The 13,883-nt window shown below is 49.3% G+C and overlaps 1 protein-coding gene across 4 annotated transcripts in view; it reads left to right on the forward strand.

Moving 5' to 3' along the window:
* The first annotated feature begins 291 nt into the window (after nucleotides 1–291).
* SLC23A2 (solute carrier family 23 member 2) overlaps nucleotides 292–13,883 on the forward strand; it is a 53,242-nt gene continuing 39,650 nt past the window's right edge. For 2 of the 4 annotated variants that reach the window (XR_007630115.1, XM_050325723.1), the window contains exon 1: nucleotides 13,439–13,458. The gene's annotated coding sequence lies outside the window, so the exon portion shown is untranslated. Of the gene's footprint in view, nucleotides 419–4,615; nucleotides 4,634–13,438; nucleotides 13,459–13,883 lie in introns of those variants that run through there. The other 2 variants (XM_050325724.1, XM_050325726.1) reach the window with 2 other exon arrangements.

Consider the following 13,883-nt stretch of genomic DNA (forward strand, 5'->3'; position numbering starts at 1 on the left):
TGTGCTCTGCTGGCCCTGCTTCAGCGGCGAGCTTGGACCAGATGCCCCCTTGCAGTCCCATCAGCCTGACCCATCTCCGACTGGGGCCTTTCTGGGGCAAACCGCTGCCACGCCCCTGTAATTTGGGGTTTTTTATTATGGAAACAGGAGGGTTTTTTTCCCCGCGGAGGGTCTTGGACCTGCCCGTGCCGCGGGGCCGCCATGGCGGCCGAGCCTGAGGGAGCGGGCCCGGCCATCTTGTCGGGGGGCGGAGCGGGGCCCGTCCCGCCCCGTGCTCTGCCTGCCGGGGCCGCCCGGCCCCGCCGCACTCTCCGCGGACACCGAGGGGAGCGGATCCTCGCCGGCCGCGGGGAGCGGAGCCCGAGGGGAGCGCTGCCGCAGCCCCGGCGCCATTGCCGCCCTCAGCCCGCGATGGCAGGTGAGCCCGTCCTCGCCCTCCTCCCGCCGCCGCCGCCCGCCCTGAGGGAGCAGCCCCGCGGCTGCCCGCGCTGCCCTCACCGCCGCCCCGCAGCCCTCCCGCCCGCTGTCAGCGCCGCCCCGGCCCCCCCATCCCCTCACGGCTCGCCCCGAGCCCCCCGCGGGCCGGCGGGTCGCGGGCTCCCCGCAGCCTCCACCATGTTGCCCGGCCGCGGTTCACCTTGGCCCGCCCCGTCCGCACCTCGGCTGCTCTGCCTTTTCGTTTCGCGTTCGATGTGTTAAACAAACCCTTCCACGTCCGTCCGCGGTCTCGGCATCGCCTGCAGGGGCCGGGGAAGGGGCGCGGGGGATGCCCGAGGTGGCACCTGCGGCGGGGTCACCTGCCCGGCGGGGCCGCGGGGGGATCGGTGCCCGGGTGGGGTGTCGGGGTGTCCTCTGCGTTCCTTTGACATCGTTATTTTTTATTATTATTATTCGATATTTTTTTTTCTCCTTCCTTTAATCTGGAACAAAATGGGTGGCAAAGCCGTGAGCTTGCAGATGGGATGGAGAAATGCAGGTTAATTCTCCCCTGGTCCTGAAGGGGTGGCCTCGCTCTTCCCTGATCCCGTTCTCGTGATACGCTTTAAAGGGTGTTTTTTTTTCCCACCCTTTTAATGATTTGTATGCCTTTTTTTTTTTTTTTCTTTTCAGTGCACATCGAGGCAGTAAATATTTCAATTTTCTGCTTTTGACTTGCGAGCCACGTTCGGTATCATGTGTGGGTTTCTTTTGTTTTAAGGTACAGTTTGGGTAGAAATAAGTGATGTACGTAGCGCAAAAAAAATGCCTGAACAAAGCTTGTTGAAAGCCTTTGATTAGATTTCCTCACTAGGGTAACAACTAACAACCATTATCATTCATTCCTGTTATTAGCGGATTTTGCCTTTTCCCGGAAAAGCTGGGAATGAAGCAGAGGCTTTACAGTTTCATCCCCATCCCTTCATTTTGGAGCCCCTCGGTGTCATTTTGGAGGCTGGGGGGCTCAGCCCTGGGGAGCAGTTTGGGTTCCCCTGGCCAGGTGAGTGCAGGCAGGGCTCATCCCAAAGGCAGCAGCAGCAGAGCCAGTGGAAGATTCTGGCAGGGAAAGGAAATCCCCAGATGTGTTTTAAGACAAGGTAAAGACCTTGCCTGTTAATTTTTTCCATCTTAGCACTTCCCTCACGCAGCTGACTCTCACTACAGTTCAGTGCCAGGTAAATACAAGGCTTCCTGTTGCTGATGAGCTTTATTTTTCAATAAAAAGCACCAAACGCTGTGTTTTCACAGGGAGCTTGATGTGTCTGTGTGCTGTGAAACGAAGTGGAGGAGCAGGACGAATGCTGGAGTGATGAGCCAGTGACAGAGCCAGGCTCAACTGCACACCTCGATCTGCCAGGCGATTTCGCTGCAGATCAAGGATTATTCCAACAAGTAGCTCAGGTTAGCAAAGTGGAAAACAATCCTGGAGATATGCAGAACAATTGGATTAGTAGCTCGATGAGCTCTCACCACCCCACTCCTAACCTCCAGTCGTGATCCAGATAGCTGGAAATTAGAGCAGTATTATCCTGGAGATGCACTGGAACAAACTCAACCTTGGGCGAGCGAGGAGGTTAAACAAGCCCCGAGATTTTTTATCGTGGATTTAAACAAGCCTCTGGCATTAGCCAAGATGCCAGCAGGACTTAAAACTGTCTTGTCAGAGCCCTGGGGATGAGAGGAGTTAACAGCTGGGATTCTCAGGGGGTTGTTGTGCTCATGCTGGGCCTTAACAGGCCGCATTCAGATGGTTTAAAATCCATCTCCCAGTCTATCACCGGGCTGTAAAGCCTGCCCTGAGCCAGGCTTAGCTTTGCTGAGCTGCTCTCACGGAAGGAGCAGGATGGGAATGAGGTTCTCTGAGCACGGGCCCATTGAAAAACAGCTTTTCAAGTGGGATAATTTGGGCTGCAGGTTGCTGGGTGTTTCCTTTGGGGACAATTGAAGCAGCCCCCATCCATCACCCCCTCCCAGCCTTCCTGCAGTGACCCCTTGGAGCTGGGACCTCAGTCAGGGATTAGCCCCTGAAAACCTTGTGTTTGTATGGAAAATCACATCTGTCTGGGGGATTTTTACCTGCTCCTGACCCTCCCTGAGCCCAGGTAGATCTCAATGTACCTCCCTAAATCCATACTGAGTGGAATCTGTGTCGGGGGAGGCTTTTTAAAGCTACCAAAATGAGCATTTCTGTCTTCTGTGGTTCAGTCTAGCAGGGAGGTGAATTCCAGTGGAGAAACGAAAGTCATGTCTTTCTTGGTATTGTTTGGTGGAGAATCTGTTCTTCAAGGGGAGCTTGACATAATGGCAGTGTTTGAGGATTCTAATGTTTTTTTTTCCTAATAGAAAACTTCAACTGTGCATTTTCCCCACGTTACTTAGAAGATTCCTTAGAAGATGCTGCATTTGTATGCGGTTGCCATTTCGAACGTTTTCTGCCTTCGATTCTGTCAGTATGTTTTGGGTTTTTTTATTGATTTTCTTCCCGGTGTAGCCAAATCTGCCGACTCCCTCCACGCGAGGGACTGTCCCGTGTGGCTTTGTTGTGCTGTGTGTGGGTTGATGGGAGACCATTGAAAACCTGAATGGGTGTAACTTCACCCATTCTCGGTGTGGATTCCTCCAGAAGGGGCTGTTAAGCTGCTCTAACGACCTGCTCTGACCTGCAGCATTTAACCTCTTCCAGTCCCGGAGAGCAGGGAAGCCTCCTGGAAAACCCTTGGGTGACAAACCCGTGTCCCACCCAAGGTGATTTCTGGGAGATCCTTGAATCAGGGAATGGTTTGGGTTGGAAGGGACCTTAAAGTTCATCTCATCCCACCCTCCTGCCATGGGCAGGGACACCTTCCACCAGCCCAGGTTGCTCCAAGCTGGCCTTGGACACTTCCAGAGATCCAGGGGCAGCCACAGCTTCTCTGGGAATTCCATCCCAGCCTCTCTCCACCCTCACAGTGAGGAATTTCTTCCTGAGAAGATCTTGTTCTGCTGTTGCTGTTCCTGTCTTTGTGTGAACCCTGTTAAGAAATCTCAAGCCCCAAAAGTTTCTGTGGGTTTTTTTTTTTTTTCCTCCATAGATTTATTTTGCTTCCAAACTCCTCAGCGTTTGTCCTTAGTGGAGAAAATGCAGATGGCTGCACAGAGCTCTTGTTCTTCCATTAAGGATGATGGTTTACACGTGGCTGGAAAAATGTATTTTTGTATCTAGTGTTGTTCTTTATGAAGCCTTAGTGGTCAGGACAGCGGCTGACAAATTACAGGGGGGTTTATTTTGCTTAAGAGCTGCAGGAAAAAAATATTGACGGGTGGGGTGAGTAGGGAGATGCGCTCCACGATGCAGGGGAGGCAGGAGGAAAACAAATCATTGCAGTGGAGGCTCTTGCCGTGCTCCCCAGCGTTCCCAGGGGTGAAGTGTGTTCAGACACTGCCAGCCTTTAGCTTTATGGCCCAATGTTTTCAGTTGTTAGGAGCTGTCTTAGGACAGGCTTCCTTTGATGGCAGGAAAGAAATGTGGTGGTGTTTGGCTGTTTTCAGGTTAGGGGAAGGAAATGTTTGCTGTCTGAGTGTTCTGCTGGAGATGGATCTAAACGGGGGTTTCGTGCCATGGTAATTTGGCTACTTCCTTGGAAGGGGAACTGGGGTGTTGAGACATCTCTGGCGCTTGCTGGGGGAAGGAAGGAGGTGGGAGAACTGGTCTGCTGGTTCAGAAACCTCCTGTTCTGGTTTTATTTCTTCCACCCGACATTAATCTTGACCGTATCTGTTGCCAAACAGCACTAACAGTGTGTGTGGCACCAGGAATTCCACGTGCCTGGCCATGCACGGCCTGTCCCCTGTGGTTTCCTACCTCAGAGGGCTGATGAGCTTATTTTTTGGTCCTGAATGTTGTCATCAGTCTCGTAAACAGTGACTCATCCTGCTCCCTGTTCTGCACAGAGCTGTGACTCTTTTCCTGGCCCCAGAGCAGGGTTGGGCTGCTGGGCTTGGGGAGCTCTGGGATGGTTTTGGGAAGGAGGAATTGGCCACCAGGGTCCCAGCCAGGCTGTGCTGGGGAGTTCCAGAGCTCAGTTTGGTCGTCTCTCCATCCTGTGTGTTGTGGGAGAGGATGGAAATCGTGCTCCTATCCCACAGCTCCATTTGCTGCAGAACGACTGGGCTTGAGGTAATCGTAAAACTGCCATTTAATGAGTGTATAATTAGAAATTCAATGATCTAAATCTCCCCGTGTCTCAGTTCTCAGGCCAGAAGATGCAAGTGCTGGTTTAGGGAGGGGAATGCACTTACCCATCCAAGTGTCTGCTCTTTTTTAAAATTTTATTATTATTTTTTAAAAAGCAGCTTCAGGAGAGAATAAACATCGTCCTATTTTGGCGAAAGGGAATTTCACCAGAGTTCCTTCTCACCACATTCAGGCAACCAGGATCTTTTATTCCTCGCCCCAAACCGGTGTTGCTGCAGTAAAATCGAGGTGCATTGGTAAGGGGGTTACACTGATGGAGGGCACGGCTGGGCTTCAACTTGCGTGTTTTGGAGCCTGATCCATCTCTCTCCTCGGAACGAGGGATGTTTTCATCTTGTACTTGCGTCAGCAAAGCGCCTGAGAAAACAAGCTTTGTCTGATAGTTGTATTTTTAGGAGCAGATGGGAGCAGAGGAGTCCAGTTGTAGCTGCGGAGGAGGAGGAGGAGGTGTGGGTGGCCACGAGGTACCTGGGAGTATCCGGGCTCTGAAAGCAACAACTGGGCTGGTTTGGGGGTGTTTGGATTTCTCCAGCATTGCCCCGTTATCTCCTCAGCGATAAACGGGACTGTTTGAATTTCTCACCCACTTTATACTCGCTGTAGATGAAAACTGCTTGAAGGATAGGCTGAAATGAGTCTAAATGGTGATGGGGGGGGGATTGACTCACCACTGTTTGGGTTTGACTGTTTGGAACGTCCTGACTCACTGAACTGATGTCGAAAGGCTCAGTGTCCCTCAGTTTGCGATCTGCTGTCTGAATTTGTTTGAAAATCAGATTGTTGCAGGGCCTGTGCCATTGCAACAGTCGGCTGAGGCATTTTGGGAATGCCTGGTAGCAGGGAAGTAAGTGAAAAGCGACTTCAAGGGTGGGGGGGGGAGTTTATGCACTGACATTCCTGGGCATTAACCTCGGGTGGGGAGCTTGGAGCCCTTTGGGCTCTAAATGGAGCGACACATTTTAATTGGATTTACTCCTGTTTTGCATGGCCGTGAAATGGCAGCCCAGGGCAATAATGCTCGTTTTTAGTGGTTTGCTGCCTGTTACACACCCGGGAGACTGTAAAAGTTAAGAGAATAAAGTGCAGCTTTAATAGGGAGGTGCCTTAAACACTAAATGCTCTCGGGCTGTGTTTATGTGCTGCGGTGGTTAACGTGCCTTTAGTGGATTTATCCCACTTTTCCAGCTCTCTGCAAGTCCCTCTCACCTGGTGTTAGCAAAGGGAAGGAGATCTCTGACCCCCTGAGCTTCCATCAGGCACATCTTTGCTGAGCACTCTCTTCCCTAGCCCAGAAGTCGCTCTCTGCAGGGTTTTTATTTTTACTGACCTTACTCCTTTTCTCCCTTGCCCGTGTTTGAGATGAAGCTCAGTGGTGCTGCTCCGCCGTGGTTCTCAAGGAAAGGGTGGGTAAATGTTCTGAGCAGCAGTCAAGGTCGCAGAGGGGATCTCATAAAACACGCACGTGACTCCGTGTCACGACTTTCACTTTTTATTTGGGAGCTTGGAGTGAAAATGCTGCCCTGCAAAGTTTGTTTCGTGTGCTGAACGAAGTGCAACTGTCTCGGGGGCTGACAGCGCTTCGTGGACTGTGCTGTGAGGAAAGCTGAGATTTCCATGGAGTCTTTGAATCCCCGTGACAGGAAAAAACATCATAAATTCTAATTTTGCTCCGTTTTTTTACTTGCCCTTTGTGTGGGGAATCCTGCATTCAGCCCCTCACCAGTGCCTGAGCGAAGGAAACACATCCTTGTTTTTTGCAGCCTCTAAAGCACCAGCTCTTCACAGGTTATAGCAGCTTTTTCTCCCTCCCCCCTTTCTAAATATTTTATACAAAATGAATTGTTTTTGAAAGCTCACTAAATGCTCCTGGTGCAAGAAGGTCATATTTTAACAGAGTGGGGATTTTGATAGAAGCCTATTATTTCCTGACAAGCATTTCCTTGTGTAAAGGCAAAACCTAAAGAGTAATTGGGACTGACAAGAAAAAATTGAAGATGCAGGTCTGGATTCTGTAGGCTCAGACTGCAAGGCATAATTGCAGTATTTTCATGCTGTTCTGTGTCCTTTCATATATGGGAACAACAACAGTTACCCGTAATTTGCTGATATTGGATGTATTTGCTTCAGTACCATTTAATTTTGTGTGGAATTTTGGGAGGTTCTGCTGGGCAGAATCGTTATCATCAGTCTGATTTTACAGGGCTCTGGTCTGGTTTATTCAGCCTTTCAGACACTTTCTATCTGCAGTTTAGTTCAGCTGACTAAGAGGTGATTTTAAAACTCAAATAAACCGTGAAATGGCTGGATGAGGGGATGGATTTTGGTATTTTTTAATACCCAGGTGCCAGGGGGTTGTTGTGGTACAAGTCAGGATGTTTTCCTTGTCCATCTGTCCTGTTGGCAAATACCAGAAAAGGCAAAGGGGGGGGGGACACTCTGAGCTCTTTTGGAGTCGTCATCCTGCTCATAAAAACAGATGTAAAAAGCCACCCCTGCAGCAGGGGAAGAAAGAGCTGCTGTGATGGGGAGCCCTGGTCCTTGTAAACATCCCCTGCTAATGAGCTGCTCTGCCTTGGAAGGGATCAAACACATCTAATGCTTTTCATGGAGATGCCTAATCAGGCACAATCGAATCAAGCAAAGCTGTCAATTAAGCCCTTCCATTAAATTTCTCAGAATTATCAGAGCTCAGTATTATCTGAGCTCTCCTCCTTGGCTGTTGGGGTTTTGGTAAAGATTTTGTGATCAGGTTAACCCAAATTTTGGCTCTCTCTTAGGTGCACTCCATCTGCACTGGGCTTTTCTCCTAATTATTCAAAGGGCGAAATGTGTGCTGAAATCATCTTCCTCCAGACAGCAGCAGCAAAGAGACCTTACATTTAGGCAGTGCCAATTAAGAAAGGATAATTGAGATAATTTTTTAAAAGCAGTGCTGTACACACATCTGCCAAAGAGCCCTGAAGGTGAAGCAACCAGTAAGGTACAATGTTAAACCCACAGTAAATTGGTTAAGAAAGGGTTGGTTTGCTGGCAAAAATCACAAAAAATGTATTCCACTAAAAGTTTGCTTTTTTGGGGACTTTTTTTTGGTAAAAGTCTTGCTGAAAACAAAAAGTTTTCCTTCACTAAACCCTACTTTGCATAAATATTATTGTTAAGTCCTGTGAACTCTGCTGAAACATTATAATTCTCCGTGCTTTTCCCGAGCAGTCAGTTCTCTGTTGAGAGGACTGTTCCACTTCTGTCACTCCAGCTGGAGAATTCACTTAACCTCCTTTAACAGCCCTGTTGCTGGGAGGGATATTTAATGCATTAATATCTGTTTAATGCATCCTTAATTACCCTCTTACGCAGGGAGGAAAATGTTCAGAGCCGCTGAGCTGAGTTACCTCCTCCATCCCTGCGTGGTGACACCGTGCAGGTGGGGTGGCAGCTGGGTTTCCAACAGCCCTGGGTACCTCCTGCTCCACTGCTGATCCCTGTGGATCCAGGGGATGGATCACACCGTGTACCAGTGCACATTTACAGGGAGCTGGTGCTGGTTGCTGGCACTGAACCACTTCCACCCAAGCCCGCCTGGAACAGGAGCAGGGCAAGTCCCCCAGCAGCTCTGCCTGAACACAGGCTCCATAAACACCTCCAGGCTTGTTGGGAAATTAATAAATTAGTAATTGGTTGGCTTCACGTGTGGGAATCAGGGCTGCTCACAGTTGTTTGGTGTGTGGGCAGGGAGGAGGGAGGGCTGGGCTGGCTTCAAAGTCACTAATGGCAATAATGACTTAATTTTTCCCTGTGGCTGTGGGAAACCAAGCTGTGCTTGGGGGCCAAAGCTTCTGGGGCAAACAGTTGGTCAGCAGTTGTACCAGCAGTGATAGCAGCATCTATTATTGGTAATATGATGAATAACAGCACCTGTTATTGGTAATATAATGAATAACAGCACCTGTTATTGGTAATATAATGAATAATAGCACCTAGTATTGGTAATATAATGAATAATTGCATCTATTCTTGCTCTGGGGCACCAGTTGATGATCTGCTTGTGCTCTGCCTTTTCCCAGTTCCACGTGGAAGTGATTCTTGTGCCATTTTGGGGTTTAGCTCCGTGTAGAACTCCAGGGGCTCTAAATCCCAGCGTGGTGACATCTCACTCTGGGAAGGGCTCGGAGCAGCTGAGCCAGGACTGCACTCCCAGCAATCCTGGAGCCAGAGGACACCTTTCCTGCAGAACTGAGGGGATTGGGAACACAGCAAAGTGCAAAAAGCACATGGAAAAGTCACTCTGACTCTCCCCCTCAGTGCTTGGAAGCCCTGAAACGTTTCCTCTCCAAGTGGTGTAAATTTGCTGATTATTCCCAGGAAAGATTTGGAAGTAATCTCAAAGGAGGGAAAGTTCACAGGGAGCAAGGAGGGCATAACTCTCCCAAGTGGATAATTAAAAAGAAAATTAAAAAGCGTGCTAAGTTGAGATTGACTTGTGGCCACGCTTTGAAGATTAAAAGGGCTTTTTTTTTTTCCTTTGGGACGCAGGAGGTTGGGGTTGGTGGGAGCTGCTGGGGCACTTGGGCAGCACTGCAAAGCTGCACTTGCTGTTTGCCATGAAAGAGATCCCAGGATCACTGCTCAGAAATGCTGTTTTCTCCCTTTTTTTTTTTTTTTTTGAGACAGTCTTGCAGCTGGAGTTTTTTAACCTGGCTGCTCACTTTGTAGTGCAGGGAGGCTTTTAGGCACCCAAGCAATTTTGTTGAATGCAGAACCGTGTGAACGACTTTGGGCAGAAATGGTTTGCCTTCAGAAAATGAAAATAACGGCAGCTTCAGCAGAAGGGTGGGACTGTCCATGCTGTTTGCACAGCGAGATCAGCCTGCTGGATTTCTCTGTGCAGGAATTTTGGAAGTGCTTTGATCTGTGCCTGTGGAGTAGTAGGGCTTTGGCTTCACTGCCCTTCTGTTGTTGTTCCTCCTTGGAAATGATGCCTTCCTTCTTGCCCAGAAATCAACCACAGGTGTTTTTAAAGGCACTTCCATCTTATAATCAGCTTTTTTACTTAGAACTGTCGGTCTGCTTTGAACATCTGGGTTCCTCTTCCAAGGGTTTAAACAATTCACAGTTGCAGGAAGAGTTCTGATAAACACTGCACTAGGAGCTGGGAATGAATGAGGGTTTTAAGAACAGAAATTGGGGCACAAAGCAGTGCGTTCTCCAGCTGGAAAAGTGGAATTTTTCCTGGCATGGATTATCCCTGGGTGTCCCTTCTGTGGCTGAGAGGGATGAGCATTTGGGTGGGAGCAGTCAGGTACAAGGCGGGAAGATGTGTCAGTAGGACCCAGGACTCACTCCTGGAGTTAACTGGGAGGCTTTCAAAGCAATTACAGTAATTCCTCCTGTATATTTGATTATTCAGCATTAAGGGAAGAGCAGTAGATGTTTTCACATTAAAGCAGATCTTCCGGTAAGTGCTTTTTTCGAGGAATTTATAATTCAGTGGATTTATAAACGTTGCTCTAAGATCAGACTTAATAACTTAGTCTTACTGCTGCTGCCAGTTGTGGGTGGAAGTGGGTCTATTTATTGTGCTGTGTGTGGTGCTATTTTCTGTGTTTGCTGTGTTATGTTTAGCGTGTTCTGGAGGACGTTCATGGGAGGCTGCTGATTAAATTGAAGCTGATGTAAAAGATTTACATACTTGCCTTGTGGCTTTGGGAGGAAGAACACTTAAATTAGGAGATTGCTGCTGAAATGTAATCAGGAGACTCATTGAGCTGTCAGAAATGAGGCCTCCTCCACCTCACCCTCCGGATGAGACAGGGTGTTCTTCCAAGGAAGATGTGCCTCTCCTGACAGGATGTTTGGGAGGCATCTGCCAGGCTGGGGCAGTGAGATCATGGAACAGGGAACCTCTGAGCAGTGTTCTAGGGACTGCCTCGCTCCTGCCTTTTTGTCAGGTGTTTTCCTGGTTCTTACCTGGCCTCGGGAAGGTTCACAGGAGGGATTTGGTTTCCAGGTGTTTGCAGTCACTGGGTCACGTCACGGTCAGGTTTGGTGATGGGAGATACCCATTGTGTGCCACCCCTGTGCACAGAGTTGTCACTGCAGGGGAACTTCAGAGGAGCATTTTGTCCTGCCTGAGCTCTGCAAAACTAGGGAAAATATCCTCAGAATAAATATTCCAGCTTGGAACGTTGTCAATACTTCACCAGTGTGTGCCTGACAGCAAACATAATTTGGCTGGAGTGCTTGGAAGCGTTGGTTCATCCTCAGACTGAACACTGGGTGTCTGAGAAGGAGGCAGAGAAATGGATTTTCTCATAATAATCCCAGTGAACTCCTCCTAGGAGTAACATTTCCAAGCAAGAGAAATGTTCCTTTTTGCATTTCTGATATTAAGCAGGTGATAAAAGTGATGAGTGGCTGTGTCTGATCATCACAGCAGAGCTCCCTGTGCTGAAGGAGAGCAAGAGAAATTGTCTGCTGTGATTTCAGCAAACACAGAGAGCTCTCAGCTGTTTATTCCCACCTGTCACAGCATTTGGGAGTTTGAAGCTGCACTGTAAGATATTCCAGTGCTTCAGACAGTGGAGTTGTATCTTGAATTCACCTCGAGTGTGGCCGTGATCAGGTGTGAGGAATTTAATTAAATCCAGCGTGAGATTATTTAACCCCAAACCCCACGATCAGATCTGTCCCAATATTGGTCATGGAAGCTGGGATTGAAGTGGAAATATCCAGATTAGTAGGTGGTTTATTTGACTTAAATCACTGAGTGTAAATGCTAAGTAATCAGAAATAAATCGTTTGAGTGATGAAATTCTCCTCTCACCGGTGATGAATTTTGGAGCGATTAGTTTTAATTGCAAGGTAAATAGACAAGTCTTTAATTGGATGCTTAAGTAATGTTAATTGCATTGAACTCAGTTATACTTTGAACTGTGAGATTCAGGACAAGAAGCGTTGGAGTGCCTGGCATTGTTCAGTCCAACTATTAAAAGAATTCTGGACATTGGAGTAAGAAAGCAAAAGTCTTTTTTAATTCAAAACCTAAAATTTTTCTCTTGTTGTTGGTCACTTAGTCCTGGGGCTCTCTGTGAACACATCAAATGCCTTGAATCTTAAAATCATTCCCAGCATGTTCCTCAAAAATATCGTAGATCAGGGATCTTCAGGCAGTGTGGGGACCTGTGGTCCAGCAGTTTGTGTTTTGGGGTCTTAAGATAGGATGATTTTTTTGTTAATGGCTGTAAAAACTCTCCATGTCAAATTTAGATGTTTGTGATTGTGAAAACACTTGAAATTTAGGATGGAAGGGCAAAGGGAAGAATCACTGGGAAAGGAGCACGAGGAGGATGGAACTTTTCACCATCTCCTTGCAGCGGGGATTAACCATGGGAACATCTGAGTGTTTGTGTGTGCACACACTGCACAGAGTGGAGATCCTTGGACTCCTTCCATGGATCCCAGTGAGGGATGGGATGGATCAGGAGCCTTGCCCAGGACACGCTCCCCGTCCTGCGTGCCCTGTTCAGGGCTGGTGCTTGGCTGCAGGAACGAGCACCGTGTGCTTGCTGAGCCGCGGCTGAGGGACAAATCCCAACCTGTGTGCAGCTGCCGGGGCTCTGGGAGCGGGGAGAGCTGGGTGGCTCCACAAATCGGGGTGCAGAGGGTGCGTTTCAGGTACAGTGAGCTCATCTCTGCCCCAGCGCCGCGCCCTTGGCCGGCTCTCAGCTCTGTGCCACTGGTGGAGTCGCTGCCCGTAAATTTGGGCAGGAGCTGCTCCTCGGTGCTGCTCTGTGGTGGTCTGCTCTGGTTATCACTTCTGTGGCCGCTGTAGAGTGATGGTGTCTCGTGAAGAGACGGTGTGTTTGGAGAGGGAAATCTGGTGAGGGGGTGGTGGAACTCGATGGGAGCTTTGGGGCAGGGGCTGTGATGGGGTGAGTTGTGAAGTTCAGGAGTGTGAGAGCAGCCTGAGGCAGTGCTGTGCTCCCTCAGAGCGGGAGATGGGCCAGGGAGAGAGGAGGATTGGGAGGGACTGGACATCAATTATGGAATCGTAGAATTGTTTAGATTGGAAAAAAATCATCGAGTCCAGCCATTCCGTCAGCACTGCCGGGGCCACCGCTGCACTATGTCCCCGAGTGCCACATCTCCGTGTGCTTTGAACACCTCCAGGGATGGTGACTCACCCGCTCCCCCGTGGGTGTTCAGAACGCTTGTGACAACCCCTTATTTATTTCCCGTTGGGTTTGTTGTTGTTCCACAGTCTCTCACTTCTCCTCGCGTCCCTCCCCGACTCCACCGCGTTTTCCGCTGGGGAGCCGAGCGAGCCCCGCCCCGCCGTGTCCTGTGCTCTCAGTTCCCGCCGGCTTGGGCATCACCACCCCCTCATCTTAGGGGACCTCTCCAGCAGCTCGGGTGTTGCTAATAAAAGTATTGCCGTGCGAGTTGCACGGAGGAGGTGTCGGAGTACCCGCACTGTGTGTGTGTGTGTGCAATAACCCCGCACTGTGTGTGTGTTTGTGCAGTAACCCCGCGTGTCCGAGCCGTGTGTTCCTGCCCCCGGCGTTGTGTAAGCGGGCTGCGATTGGACACCCGGCGGGTTATACAATGTGGGCAGCCCCGGCCGCTTTATAAAAGTGCTCCCGGGGAATGTCCCCATCCTTCCCTCCCTCCGCTGCCTGAGCTGGGAAGGCTCCGGGCACCTCTCCGGGCACCTCTCCGGGCACCTCTCCGGGCACGGCTTGGCTTCGGAGGTAAGACCTTGGAATTCGCGGCGTTGCAGAAATTCGGCTGCTTTGGTGTCGGCGTTATTAAATCTGGAAAAACCCGAGCTTGTCGGGTTTTAATAACTCCTCAAATCTTTTAAGATGCCGAAATGTTTCGTTTTAAAGTATTTGTCTCTCTTTTTAAAGTGTTTATCACTGTGGAGTCAGAAGTGTTTCCCCTCTGTCCTGTTTACCTGTAAACTTCTCCCTCCTTTTAAACTTTTAAAATGGGGAATATTTGTGTGAGGTTTAGGTAGTAAAAGGGAGATTTTAAGAAAGCTTGAGAGCAGGAGTGCAGCCTCTTGGTTAGTTTTTGGAAGTTTACTGAGTTGCAAATCTTACTGAGTGATGTTCAGTGGAAGTGAAATATTTATTTCTGGAGAAGCCTGATAGATAGCCAGTGTAAAACTTTG

The sequence above is a fragment of the Myiozetetes cayanensis genome, unplaced genomic scaffold (genome assembly GCF_022539395.1).
Source record: "Myiozetetes cayanensis isolate MyiCay16 unplaced genomic scaffold, myiCay2020 scf30, whole genome shotgun sequence".
In the NCBI taxonomy this organism is placed as follows: domain Eukaryota; kingdom Metazoa; phylum Chordata; class Aves; order Passeriformes; family Tyrannidae; genus Myiozetetes; species Myiozetetes cayanensis.